Genomic DNA, 13,262 nt, shown 5'->3' with positions numbered 1-13,262 from the left:
CCACCTGTGAGCGAGCCCACTGATCGCTGAAATTTTTGAGGCGGCCCCCCACCGTACCTGGCTACGCCTGTGGAGCCCCCGCGTCATGCGGTGGACTCAGAGGAAGCAGGGGAAGAATTTTGATTCTGGGAACTGGCTGCTGGTGCAGCTTTTTCCCTCTTCCCTCGTTTGACCCGCCTGCTTTTTTGAAGCCGAAAGGACTGTACCTGATAATACAGTGCTTTTCTTAGGCTGTGAGGAAACCTGAGGTAAAATATTTTCATCCCAGCTGTTGCTGTGGATACGAGGTCCCAGAGACCATCCCCAACCAATTCCTCACCCTTATAAGGCTCTATGTGCCTTTTAAAGTCAGCATCACCTGTCCAGTGTCGGGTCTCCAATACCCTCCTGACAGAATGGACATTGCAATAATTCAGGATGCCAGCCGGCAAAATATTCCTCTGTGCATCCCTCATATATAAGACGACGTCTTATGTTCGCAAAATAGTATCCCTGTTTGAAAGGGGTACAGACCACGCTGCAGCAGTCTGCAGATCTCAGTCTAGTACCTGAGTGTGTAAATACAGACTTCAGGATAGCCTCCTGCTATTTATCAGCAGGTACCTTCAAAGTGGCCGTATCCTAAGACGGCAGTGCCACCTTGACAAACGTGTGAGCGCCTTATCCACCCTAGGGGATATCTCCCAGCGTAACTTATCCTCTGGCGGGAAAGGGTACGCCATCAGTAACTTGTTAGAAATTACCAGTTTCTTATCGGGGAAACCCACGCTTTTTCACACTTCATTCACTCATTTGATGGGGGAACAAAACACTGCCTGCTTTTTCTCCCCACACATAAAACCCTTTGTTTTTAGTGGTACTTGGGTTAATGTCAGAAATGCGTAACACATTTTATATTGCCGGGATCATGTAACGGATGTTCCTAGTGGATTGTGTATATGTCTCAACCTCGTCGACACTGGAGTCAGACTCCGTGTCGACATCTGTATCTGCCATCTGAGGAAGCGTTGATGGCCTTTGAGACGTCTGGGCAGGCGCGGGCTGAGAAGCCGGCTGTCCCATAGCTGTTACGTCATCCAGCCTTTTATGTAAGGAGTTGACACTGTCGGTTAATACCGTCCACCTATCCATCCACTGTGGTGTCGGCCCACAGGGGCGACATCTCATTTATCGGCATCTGCTCCGCCTCCACATAAGTCTCCTCATCAAACATGTCGACACAGCCGTACCGACACACCGCACACACACAAGGAATGCTCCAATGAGGACAGGACCCACAAAAGCCCTTTGGGGGGACAGAGTGAGAGTATGCCAGCACACACCAGAGCGCTATATAATGCAGGGACTAACTGAGTTATGTCCCCTATAGCTGCTTTTATATAATTTATACTGCGCCTAAATTTAGTGCCCCCCCTCTCTGTTTTTACCCTGTTCTGTAGTGTAGACTGCAGGGGAGAGCCAGGGAGCTTCCTTCCAGCGGATCTGTGAAGGAGAAATGGCGCCAGTGTGCTGTGGGAGATAGCTCCGCCCCTTTTCCGCGGACTATTCTCCCGCTTTTTTTCTGGATTCTGGCAGGGGTATTTTCCACATATATAGCCTCTGGGGCTATATATTGTGGTATTTTTGCCAGCCAAGGTGTTATTATTGCTTCTCAGGGCGCCCCCCCCCAGCGCCCTGCACCCTCAGTGACCGGAGTGTGAAGTGTGTATGAGGAGCAATGGCGCACAGCTGCAGTGCTGTGCGCTACCTTGGTGAAGACTTATGTCTTCTGCCGCCGATTTTACGGACCTCTTCTTGCTTCTGGCTCTGTAAGGGGGACGGCGGCGCGGCTCCGGGACCGAACACCAAGGACTGGGCCTGCGGTCGATCCCTCTGGAGCTAATGGTGTCCAGTAGCCTAAGAAGCCCAATCCGGCTGCAAGCAGGCGAGTTCGCTTCTTCTCCCCTTAGTCCCTCGCTGCAGTGAACCTGTTGCCAGCAGGTCTCACTGAAAATAAAAAACCTAAATCTATACTTTCTTTCTAAGGGCTCAGGAGAGCCCCTAGTGTGCATCCAACCTCGGCCGGGCACAAGATCTAACTGAGGCTTGGAGGAGGGTCATAGTGGGAGGAGCCAGTGCACACCAGGTAGTCATAAATCTTTCTAGAGTGCCCAGCCTCCTTCGGAGCCCGCTATTCCCCATGGTCCTTACGGAGTTCCCAGCATCCACTAGGACGTCAGAGAAATAGGTTTTGTTTTCAGATTTCGGAAAACTAAAGGCCCATATAGACGGGCCGATGCGGGAGAGATGTGTGCTGAGCGAACCGCTCAGCACACATCTCTCCCGCCGCTCAGCACAGCGCGATCTGTGCTGAGCGTGCGGGGGGAGACGGGGGGGGCCCGCTCATTTCACCCAGCGGGTGAAGTGAGCGACCCGCTAGATTGGCCTGCATGCAGGCCAATCTAGCACCAGAGATAGCGATGCGCGGGGCTGCACATCGCTATCGCAGTAGGGGGTACACACGGAGCGATAATGCTCAAATTCTAAGCAATCTAGTCAGATTGCTTAGAATATCGCTCCGTGAGTACCCCCCTTAAGCCGTTGAGAACTTCGCAGGAACAGAGAGTTACTGTTCCCACAAAGTTTATTGCTGAATAGCAGTGATAAATGTTGACAGAAAATATAAAGTTGCATGAATATTGCCCAATAATATTGGGGACAATAATAAGAATTTACTTACCGATAATTCTATTTCTCGTAGTCCGTAGTGGATGCTGGGACTCCGTCAGGACCATGGGGAATAGCGGCTCCGCAGGAGACAGGGCACAAAAGTAAAAGCTTTAGGATCAGGTGGTGTGCACTGGCTCCTCCCCCTATGACCCTCCTCCAAGCCTCAGTTAGGATACTGTGCCCGGACGAGCGTACACAATAAGGAAGGATTTTGAATCCCGGGTAAGACTCATACCAGCCACACCAATCACACTGTACAACCTGTGATCTGAACCCAGTTAACAGCATGATAACAGCGGAGCCTCTGAAAAGATGGCTCACAACAATAATAACCCGATTTTTGTAACAATAACTATGTACAAGTATTGCAGACAATCCGCACTTGGGATGGGCGCCCAGCATCCACTACGGACTACGAGAAATAGAATTATCGGTAAGTAAATTCTTATTTTCTCTGACGTCCTAGTGGATGCTGGGACTCCGTCAGGACCATGGGGATTATACCAAAGCTCCCAAACGGGCGGGAGAGTGCGGATGACTCTGCAGCACCGAATGAGAGAACTCCAGGTCCTCCTCAGCCAGGGTATCAAATTTGTAGAATTTTGCAAACGTGTTTGCTCCTGACCAAGTAGCAGCTCGGCAAAGTTGTAAAGCCGAGACCCCTCGGGCAGCCGCCCAAGATGAGCCCACCTTCCTTGTGAAATGGGTATTTACATATTTTGGCTGTGGCAGGCCTGCCACAGAATGTGCAAGCTGAATTGTACTACACATCCAACTAGCAATCGTCTGCTTAGAAGCAAGAGCACCCAGTTTGTTGGGTGCATACAGGATAACAGCAAGTCAGTTTTCCTGACTCCAGCCGTCCTGGAAACCTATATTTTCAGGGCCCTGACAACATCTAGCAACTTGGAGTCCTCCAAGTTCCTAATAGCCGCAGGTACCACAATAAACTGGTTCAGGTGAAACGCTGACACCACCTTAGGGAGAAACTGGGGACGAGTCCCCAGCTCTGCCCTGTCCGAATGGACAATCAGATATGGGCTTTTGTGAGACAAAGCCACCAATTCTGACACTCGCCTGGCCGAGGCCAGGGCCAACCGCATGGTCACTTTTCATGTGAGATATTTCAAATCCACAGATTTGAGCGGTTTAAAATGTGATTTGAGGAATCCCAGAACTACGTTGAGATCCCACAGTGCCACTGGAGGCACAAAAGGGGGTTGTATATGCAGTACTCCCTTGCCAAACTTCTGGACTTCAGGAAGTGAAGCCAATTCTTTCTGGAAGAAAATTGACAGGGCCGAAATTTGAACCTTAATGGACCCCAATTTGAGGCCCATAGACACTCCTGTTTGCAGGAAATGCAGGAATCGACCGAGTTGAAATTTCTTCGTGGGGCCTTCCTGGCCTCACACCACGCAACATATTTTCGCCACATGTGGTGATAATGTTGTGCGGTCATCTCCTTCCTGGCTTTGACCAGGGTAGGAATGACCTCTTCCGGAATGCCTATTTCCCTTAGGATCCGGCGTTCCACCGCCATGCCGTCAAACGCAGCCGCGGTAAGTCTTGGAACAGACATGGTACTTGCTGAAGCAAGTCCCTTCTTAGCGGCAGAGGCCATGAGTCCTCTGTGAGCATTTCTTGAAGTTCCGGGTACCAAGTCCTTCTTGGCCAATCCGGAGCCACGAGTATAGTTCTTACTCCTCTACGTCTTATAATTCTCAGTACCTTGGGTATGAGAAGCAGAGGAGGGAACCCATACACCGACTGGTACACCCGCTGTGTTACCAGAACGTCCACAGCTATTGCCTGAGGGTCTCTTGACCTGGCGCAATACCTGTCCAGTTTTTTGTTCAGGCGGGACGCCATCATATCCACCTTTGGTCTTTCCCAACGGTTCACAATCATGTGGAAAACTTCCCGATGAAGTCCCCACTCTCCCGGGTGGAGGTCGTGCCTGCTGAGGAAGTCTGCTTCCCAGTTGTCCACTCCCGGAATGAACACTGCTGACAGTGCTATCCCATGATTTTCCGCCCAGCGAAGAATCTTTGCAGTTTCTGCCATTTTCCTCCTGCTTCTTGTGCCGCCCTGTCTGTTTACGTGGGCGACTGCCGTGATGTTGTCCCACTGGATCAATACCGGCTGACCTTGAAGCAGAGGTCTTGCTAAGCTTAGAGCATTGTTTTATGTGGAGAGAAGTCTCCAGACTCGATCACATTCCCTGGAAATTTTTTCCCAGTGTGACTGCTCCCCAGCCTCTCCGGCTGGCATCCGTGGTCACCAGGACCCAGTCCTGAATGCCGAATCTGCGGCCCTTTAGTAGATGAGCACTCTGCAGCCACCGCAGAAGAAACACCCTTGTCCTTGGAGACAGGGTTATCCGCTGATGCATCTGAAGATGCGATCCGGACCATTTTTCCAGCAGATCCCACTGAAAAGTTCTTGCGTGAAATCTGCCGAATGGAATCGCTTCGTAAGAAGCCACCATTTTTCCCAGGACCTTTGTGCAATGATGCACTGACACTTTTCCTGGTTTTAGGAGGTTCCTGACTATCTCGGATAACTCCCTTGGTTTCTTCTCCGGGAGAAACACCCTTTTCTGGACTGTGTCCAGAATCATCCCTAGGAACAGCAAATTGTCGTCGGAAACAGCTGCGGTTTTGGAATATTTAGAATCCACCCATGCTGTCGTAGAACTACTTGAGATAGTGCTACTCCGACCTCCAACTGTTCTCTGGACCTTGCCCTTATCAGGATATCGTCCATTTTCTTTGAAGAAGAATCATCATTTCGACCATTACCTTGGTAAAGACCCGGGGTGCCGTGGACAATCCAACCGGCATCGTCTGAAACTGATAGTGACAGTTCTGTACCACGAACCTGAGGTACCCTTGGTGAGAAAGGCAAATTGGGACATGGAGGAAGCATCCCTGATGTCCCGGGACACCATATAGTCCCCTTCTTCCTGGTTCGCTATCACTGCTCTGAGTGACTCCATCTTGATTTGAACCTTTGTATGTAAGTGTTCAAATATTTCAGATTTAGAATAGGTCTCACCGAGCCGTCTGGCTTCAGTACCACAATATAGTGTGGAATAATACCCCTTTCCTTGTTGTAGGAGGAGTACTTTGATTATCACCTGCTGGGAATACAGCTTGTGAATTGTTTCCACTACTGCCTCCCTGTCGGAGGGAGACGTTGGTAAAGCAGACTTCAGGAACCTGCGAGGGGGAGACGTCTGAGATGTGACTTAGGGTAAAAAAGGTGGATTTTCCAGCTTTTGCCGTGGCCACCAGGTCCGATGGACCGACCCCAAATAACTCCTCCCCTTTATACGGCAATACTTCCATGTGCCGTTTGGAATATGTATCACCTGACCACTGTCGTGTCCATAAACATCTTCTGGCAGATATGGACATCGCACTTACTCTTGATGCCAGAGTGCAAATATCTCTCTGTGCTCTATAGTCAATAAAATACTGTCCCTGTCAAGGGTATCAATATTTTCAGTCAGGGAATCCGACCAAGCCACCCCAGCGCTGCCCATCCAGGCTGAGGCGATAGCTGGTCGCAGTATAACACCAGTATGTGTGTATATACTTTTTAGGATATTTTCCAGCCTCCTATCAGCTGGTTCCTTGAGGGCGGCCGTATCTGGAGACGGTAACGCCACTTGTTTTGATAAGCGTGTGAGCGCCTTATCCACCCTAAGGGGTGTTTCCCAACGCGCCCTAACTTCTGGCGGTAAAGGGTATACCGCCAATAATTTTCTATCGGGGGAAACCCACGCATCATCACACATTTCATTTAATTTATCTGATTCAGGAAAAACTACATGTAGTTTTTTTACACCCACATAATACCCTTTTTTGTGGTACTTGTAGTATCAGAAATATGTAACACCTCCTTCATTGCCCTTAACATGTAACGTGTGGCCCTAAAGGAAAATACGTTTGTTTCTTCACCGTCGACACTGGAGTCAGTGTCCGTGTCTGTGTCGACCGACTGAGGTAAATGGGCGTTTTAAAGCCCCTGACGGTGTTTGAGACGTCTGGACAGGTACTAATTTGTTTGCCGACCGTCTCATGTTGTCAACCGACCTTGAAGCGTGTTGACATTATCACGTAATTCCTTAAATAAGCCATCCATTCCGGTGTCGACTCCCTAGAGAGTGACATCACCATTACAGGCAATTGCTCCGCCTCCTCACCAACATCGTCCTCATACATGTCGACACACACGTACCGACACACAGCACACACACAGGGAATGCTCTGATAGAGGACAGGACCCCACTAGCCCTTTGGGGAGACAGAGGGAGAGTTTGCCAGCACACACCAAAACGCTATAATTATACAGGGACAACCTTTATATAAGTGTTTTCCCTTATAGCATCTTAATATATAAACATATCGCCAAATAAGTGCCCCCCCTCTCTGTTTTAACCCTGTTTCTGTAGTGCAGTGCAGGGGAGAGCCTGGGAGCCTTCCCACCAGCAGTTCTGTGAGGGAAAATGGCGCTGTGTGCTGAGGAGATAGGCCCCGCCCCCTATTCCGGCGGGCTCTTCTCCCGGTGTTTCTGAGACCTGGCAGGGGTGAAATACATCCATATAGCCTCAGGGACTATATGTGATGTATTCTTTTTAGCCAGAAAAGGTATTAACATTGCTGCCCAGGGCGCCCCCCCCAGCGCCCTGCACCCTCAGTGACCATTGGTGTGAAGTGTGCTGAGAGCAATGGCGCACAGCTGCAGTGCTGTGCGCTACCTCATGAAGACTGAAAAGCCTTCAGCCGCCGGTTTCTGGACCTCTTCTTACTTCGGCATCTGCAAGGGGGTCGGTGGCGCGGCTCCGGTGACCCATCCAGGCTGTACCTGTGATCGTCCCTCTGGAGCTAGTGCCCAGTAGCCTAAGAAGCAAATCCATCCTGCACGCAGGTGAGTTCACTTCTTCTCCCCTAGGTCCCTCGTTGCAGTGAGCCTGTTGCCAGCAGGACTCACTGAAAATAAGAAACCTATCAAAACTTTTACTCTAAGCAGCTCTTTATGAGAGCCACCTAGATTGCACCCTGCTCGGACGGGCACAAAAACCTAACTGAGGCTTGGAGGAGGGTCATAGGGGGAGGAGCCAGTGCACACCACCTGATCCTAAAGCTTTTACTTTTGTGCCCTGTCTCCTGCGGAGCCGCTATTCCCCATGGTCCTGACGGAGTCCCAGCATCCACTAGGACGTCAGAGAAATCAATAATGCTGACAACAGCCCAATGTCTCCACAGGGACAAAGTGACTAACGCCACACAGCCAGCTGGCATTAGCCACTGTGGTCAAGGTTCCATAGCCCTAAACCTAAATCACTTGAAACGGCCTTTTGCACATTTTTTAGGCTTGAGAAATAGGACCCATTAGTCTCTTATAAATGATATTGAGAACCTCTTTATACAGTATATGTACTCTATATACATTTTATTTCTTGTTCGCATCAATGTATACCTAATTATTCATGTCAAACAGCATGCTTTGTGAAATAAATGACAAGCGTCCAAATGTTAAGAAAATAAGAATTTACTTACCGATAATTCTATTTCTCGTAGTCCGTAGTGGATGCTGGGGACTCCGTCAGGACCATGGGGAATAGCGGGCTCCGCAGGAGACAGGGCACATCTAAAAAAGCTTTTAGGTCACATGGTGTGTACTGGCTCCTCCCCCTATGACCCTCCTCCAAGCCTCAGTTAGGTACTGTGCCCGGACGAGCGTACACAATAAGGAAGGATCTTGAATCCCGGGTAAGACTCATACCAGCCACACCAATCACACCGTACCACTTGTGATCTGAACCCAGTTAACAGTATGATAACAAAACGAAGTAGCCTCTGAAAAGATGGCTCACAACAAGAATAACCCGATTTTTGTAACAATAACTATGTACAAGCATTGCAGACAATCCGCACTTGGGATGGGCGCCCAGCATCCACTACGGACTACGAGAAATAGAATTATCGGTAAGTAAATTCTTATTTTCTCTAACGTCCTAGTGGATGCTGGGGACTCCGTCAGGACCATGGGGATTATACCAAAGCTCCCAAACGGGCGGGAGAGTGCGGATGACTCTGCAGCACCGAATGAGAGAACTCCAGGTCCTCCTTAGCCAGAGTATCAAATTTGTAAAATTTTACAAACGTGTTCTCCCCTGACCACGTAGCTGCTCGGCAAAGTTGTAATGCCGAGACCCCTCGGGCAGCCGCCCAAGATGCGCCCACTTTCCTAGTGGAGTGGGCCTTTACAGATTTAGGCTGTGGCACGCCTGCCACAGAATGTGCAAGTTGGATTGTGCTACAGATCCAACGTGCAATCGTCTGTTTAGACGCAGGAGCACCCATCTTGTTGGGTGCATACAATATAAACAGCAAGTCAGACTTTCTGACTCCAGCCGTCCTAAACTATATATATATATATATATATATATATATATATATTTTTAGGGTCCTGACAACGTCTATTAACCTGGAGTCCTCCAAGTCCCTAGAAGCCGCAGGCACCATAATAGGTTGTTTCAGGTGAAAAACCTGACACCCCCTTAGGAAGAAAACTGGAGACGAGTCCCAGTTCTGCCCTGTCCGAATGGAAATTTAAATATGGGCTTTTGTAAGACAAAGCCGCCCATTCTGACAATCGCCTGGCCGAGGCCAGGACCAACAGCATGGTCACTGTCCATGTGAGATATTGGTCAACAGCATGTTCACTTTCCATGTGATATATTTCAAATCCACAGATTTGAGCGGTTCAAACCAATATGATTTTAAGGAAACCCAACACTATGTTGAGATCCCACGGTGCCACTAGAGGCACAAAAAGGGGTGTATATGCAATACTCCCTTGACAATCTGGACTTCAGGAACTGAAGTCAATTCTTTTCGGAAGAAATTCTACAGGGCCGAAACTTAAAACCTTAAAGAACCCCAATTTTAGGCTCAAAACACTCCTGTTTTCAGGAAGTGTAGAATTCGACCTAGTTGAATTTTCTTCGTGGGGCCTTCCTGGCCTCACCCACGCAACATATTTTCACCACATGTGGTGATGACGTTGTGCGGTCACCTCCTTCCTGGCTTTGACCAGGGTAGGTATGACCTCTTATGGAATGCCTTTTTCCTTCAGGATCCGGCATTCAACCGCCATGCCGTCAAACGCAGCCGCGGTAAGTCTTGGAATAGACATGGTACCTGCTGAAGCAAGTCCCTTCTTAGCTCCCCAGGCCCTTAGTCCTCTGTGAGCATCTCTTGAAGTTCCGGGTACCAAGTCCCTCTTGGCCAATCCGGAGTCACGAGTATAGTTCATACTCCTCTATGTCTTATAATTCTCAATACCTTGGTTATGAGAAGCAGAGGAGGGAACACATACACCGACTGTTACACCCACGGTGTTACTAGGACATCTACAGCTATCGCCTGAAGGTCTCATGACCTGGCGCAATACCTGTCCCGTTTTTTGTTCGGGCGGGACGCCATCATTTCCACCTTTGGTCTTTGCCAATGGCTCACAATCATGCGGAAAAACTTCCCTATGAAGTTCCCACTCTCCCAGGTGGAGGTCATGCCTGCTGAGGAAGTCTGCTTCCCAGTCGTCCACTCCCGGAGAGAACACTGCTGACAGTGCTATCACATGATTTTCCGCCTAGCGAAAAATCCTTGCAGTTTTTTCACTGCCCTCCAGCTTCTTGTGTCGCCCTTTCTGTTTACGTGGGCGACTGCCGTGATGTTATCCCACTGGATCAATACCGGCTGACCTTGAAGCAGAGGTCTTGCTAAGTTTAGAGCCTTATAATTTTGCTCTTAGCTCCATCTATGTGGAGAGAATTCTCCAGACTTGATCACACTTTCCTGGAAATTTTTTTTTTCCTGTGTGACTGCTCCCCAGCCTCTCAGGCTGGCCTCCGTGGTCACCAGCATCCACTCCTGAATGCTGAATCTGTGGCCCTCTAGAAGATGAGCACTCTGTAATCACCACAGGAGAGACACCCTTGTCCTTGGATATAGGGTTATCTGCTGATGCATCTGAAGATGCGATCCGGACCATTTGTCCAGCAGATCCCACTGAAGAGTTCATGCGTGAAATCTGTCGAATGGAATTGCTTCGTAATAAGCCACCATTTTTACCAGGACTCTTGTGCAATGATGCACTGACACTTTTCCTGGTTTTAGGAGGATCCCGATTAGCTCGGATAACTCCCTGGCTTTCTCCTCTGGGAGAAACACCTTTTTCTGGACTGTGTCCAGAATCATCCCTAGGAACAGTAGACGTGTCCTTGGAAAAGCTACGATTTTGGAATATTTAGAATCCACTCGTGCTGTCGTAGAACTATTAAAGATAGTGCTACTCCGACCTCCAACTGTTCTCTGGACCTTGCCCTTATCAGGAAAGCGTCCAAGTTTCTTTTAAGAAGAATCATCATTTCGGCCATTACCTTGGTAAAGACCCGGGGCGCCGTGGACAATCCAAACGGCAGCGTCTGAACTGATAGTGACAGTTCTGTACCACGAACCTGAAGTACCCTTGGTGAGAAGGGCAAATTTGGACATGTAGGTAAATGTCCCTGATATCCAGTGACACCATCTCGTCCCCTTCTTCCTGGTTCGCTATCACTGCTCTGAGTGACTCCATCTTGATTTGAACGCTTGTATGTAAGTGTTCAAATATTTCATATCTCACCGAGCCGTTTGGCTTCAGTACCACAATATAGTGTGGAATAATACCCCCTCCCTTGTTGTAGGATGGGTACTTTGATTATCACCTGCTGGGAATACAGCCTGTGAATTGTTTCCAATACTGCCTCCCTGTCGGAGGTAGACGTTGGTAAAACAGACTTCCGGAACTTGTGAGGAGGAGACGTCTCGAATTTCCAATGTACACCTGGGATACTACATGTAGGATCCAGGAGTCCCCTTGCGAGTGAGCCCACTGCGTGCTGAAACTCTTGAGATGACCCCCTACCGCACCTGAGTCCGCTTGTACTGCCCCAGCTTCATGCTGCGGACTTGGCAGAAGCTGTGAAGGGCTTCTGTTCCTGGGAATGGGCTGCTTGCTGCAGTCTTCTTCCCGTTCCTCTACCCCTGGGCAGATATGACTGGCCTTTGCCCGCCTGCCCGTATGGGGACGAAAGGACTGAGACTGAAAAGACTGTGTCCTTTTCTGCTGAGATGTGACTCGGGGAACAAAAGGTGGATTTTTCAGCTGTTGCCATGGCCACCAGGTCCGATGGACCGCCCCTTTATACGGCAATACTTCCATGTGCCGTCTGGAATCTGCCTCACCTGACCACTGTCGTGTCTTCGTCTGGCAGATATGGACATCACATTTACTCTTGATGCCAGAATGCAAATGTCCCTCTGCGCATCACGCATATATAGAAATGCATCCTTAAAATGCTCTATAGACAATAAAATCTTGTCCCTGTCAAGGGTATCAAAATTTTCAGTCAGGAAATCCGACCAAGCCCCCTCAGCGCTGCACATCCAGTCTGAGGCGATTGCTGGTCGTAGTATAACACCAGTATGTGTGTATATACTTCTTAGGCTATTTTTCAGCTTCCTATCAGCTGGCTCCTTGAGGGCGGCCGTATCTGGAGACGGTAACGCCACTTGTTTTATAAGCGTGTGAGCGCCTTATCCACCCTAAGGTGTGTTTCCCAACTCGCCCTTACTTCTGGCGGGAAAGGGTATACCGCCCATAACTTTCTATCGGAGGAACCCCACGTATCATCACACACTTCATTTAATTTATCTGATTCAGGCAAAACTACAAGTAGTTTATTCACACCCTACAAAATACCCTTATTTGTGGTACTTGTAGTATCAGAAATATGTAACACCTCCTTCATGCCCTTAACATGTAACGTGTGGCCCTAAAGGAAAATACGTTTGTTTCTTCACCGTCGACACTGGAGTCAGTGTCCGTGAGGTAAATGGGCGTTTTTACAAGCCCCTGATGGTGTCTGAGACGCCTGGACAGGTACTAATTTTTTTTTTTTTTTTTTGCCGGTCGTCTCATGTCGTCAACCGGCTCGCAGCGTGTTGACATGATCACGTACTTCCACAAGTAAGCCATCCATTCCGGTGTCGACTCCCTAGAGAGTGACATCACCATTACAGGCAATTTGCTCCGCCTCCTCACCAACATTTTTCTCATACATGTCGACACACACGTACCGACATACAGCACCCACACAGGGAATGCTCTGATAGAGGACAGGACCCACTAGCCCTTTGGGGAGACAGAGGGAGAGTTTGCCAGCACACACCAAAATGCTATAATTATACAGGGACAACCTTTATAAAAGTGTTCCTCCCTTATAGCATTTAATATATATTTATATCGCCAAATCAGTGCCCCCCCTCTCTGTTTTAACCCTGTTTCTGTAGTGCAGTGCAGGGGAGAGCATGGGAGCCTTCCCCTCAGCCTTTCTGTGAGGGAAAATGGCGCTGTGTGCTGAGGAGAATAAGCTCCGCCCCCTTTTCGGCGGGTTTTTTCTCCCGGTTTTTAAGAACTGGCCTGGGTTAAAA

Source organism: Pseudophryne corroboree, chromosome 3, assembly GCF_028390025.1.
Source record: "Pseudophryne corroboree isolate aPseCor3 chromosome 3, aPseCor3.hap2, whole genome shotgun sequence".
In the NCBI taxonomy this organism is placed as follows: Eukaryota; Metazoa; Chordata; class Amphibia; order Anura; family Myobatrachidae; genus Pseudophryne; species Pseudophryne corroboree.
Note: the sequence above shows the minus strand (reverse complement) of the source record.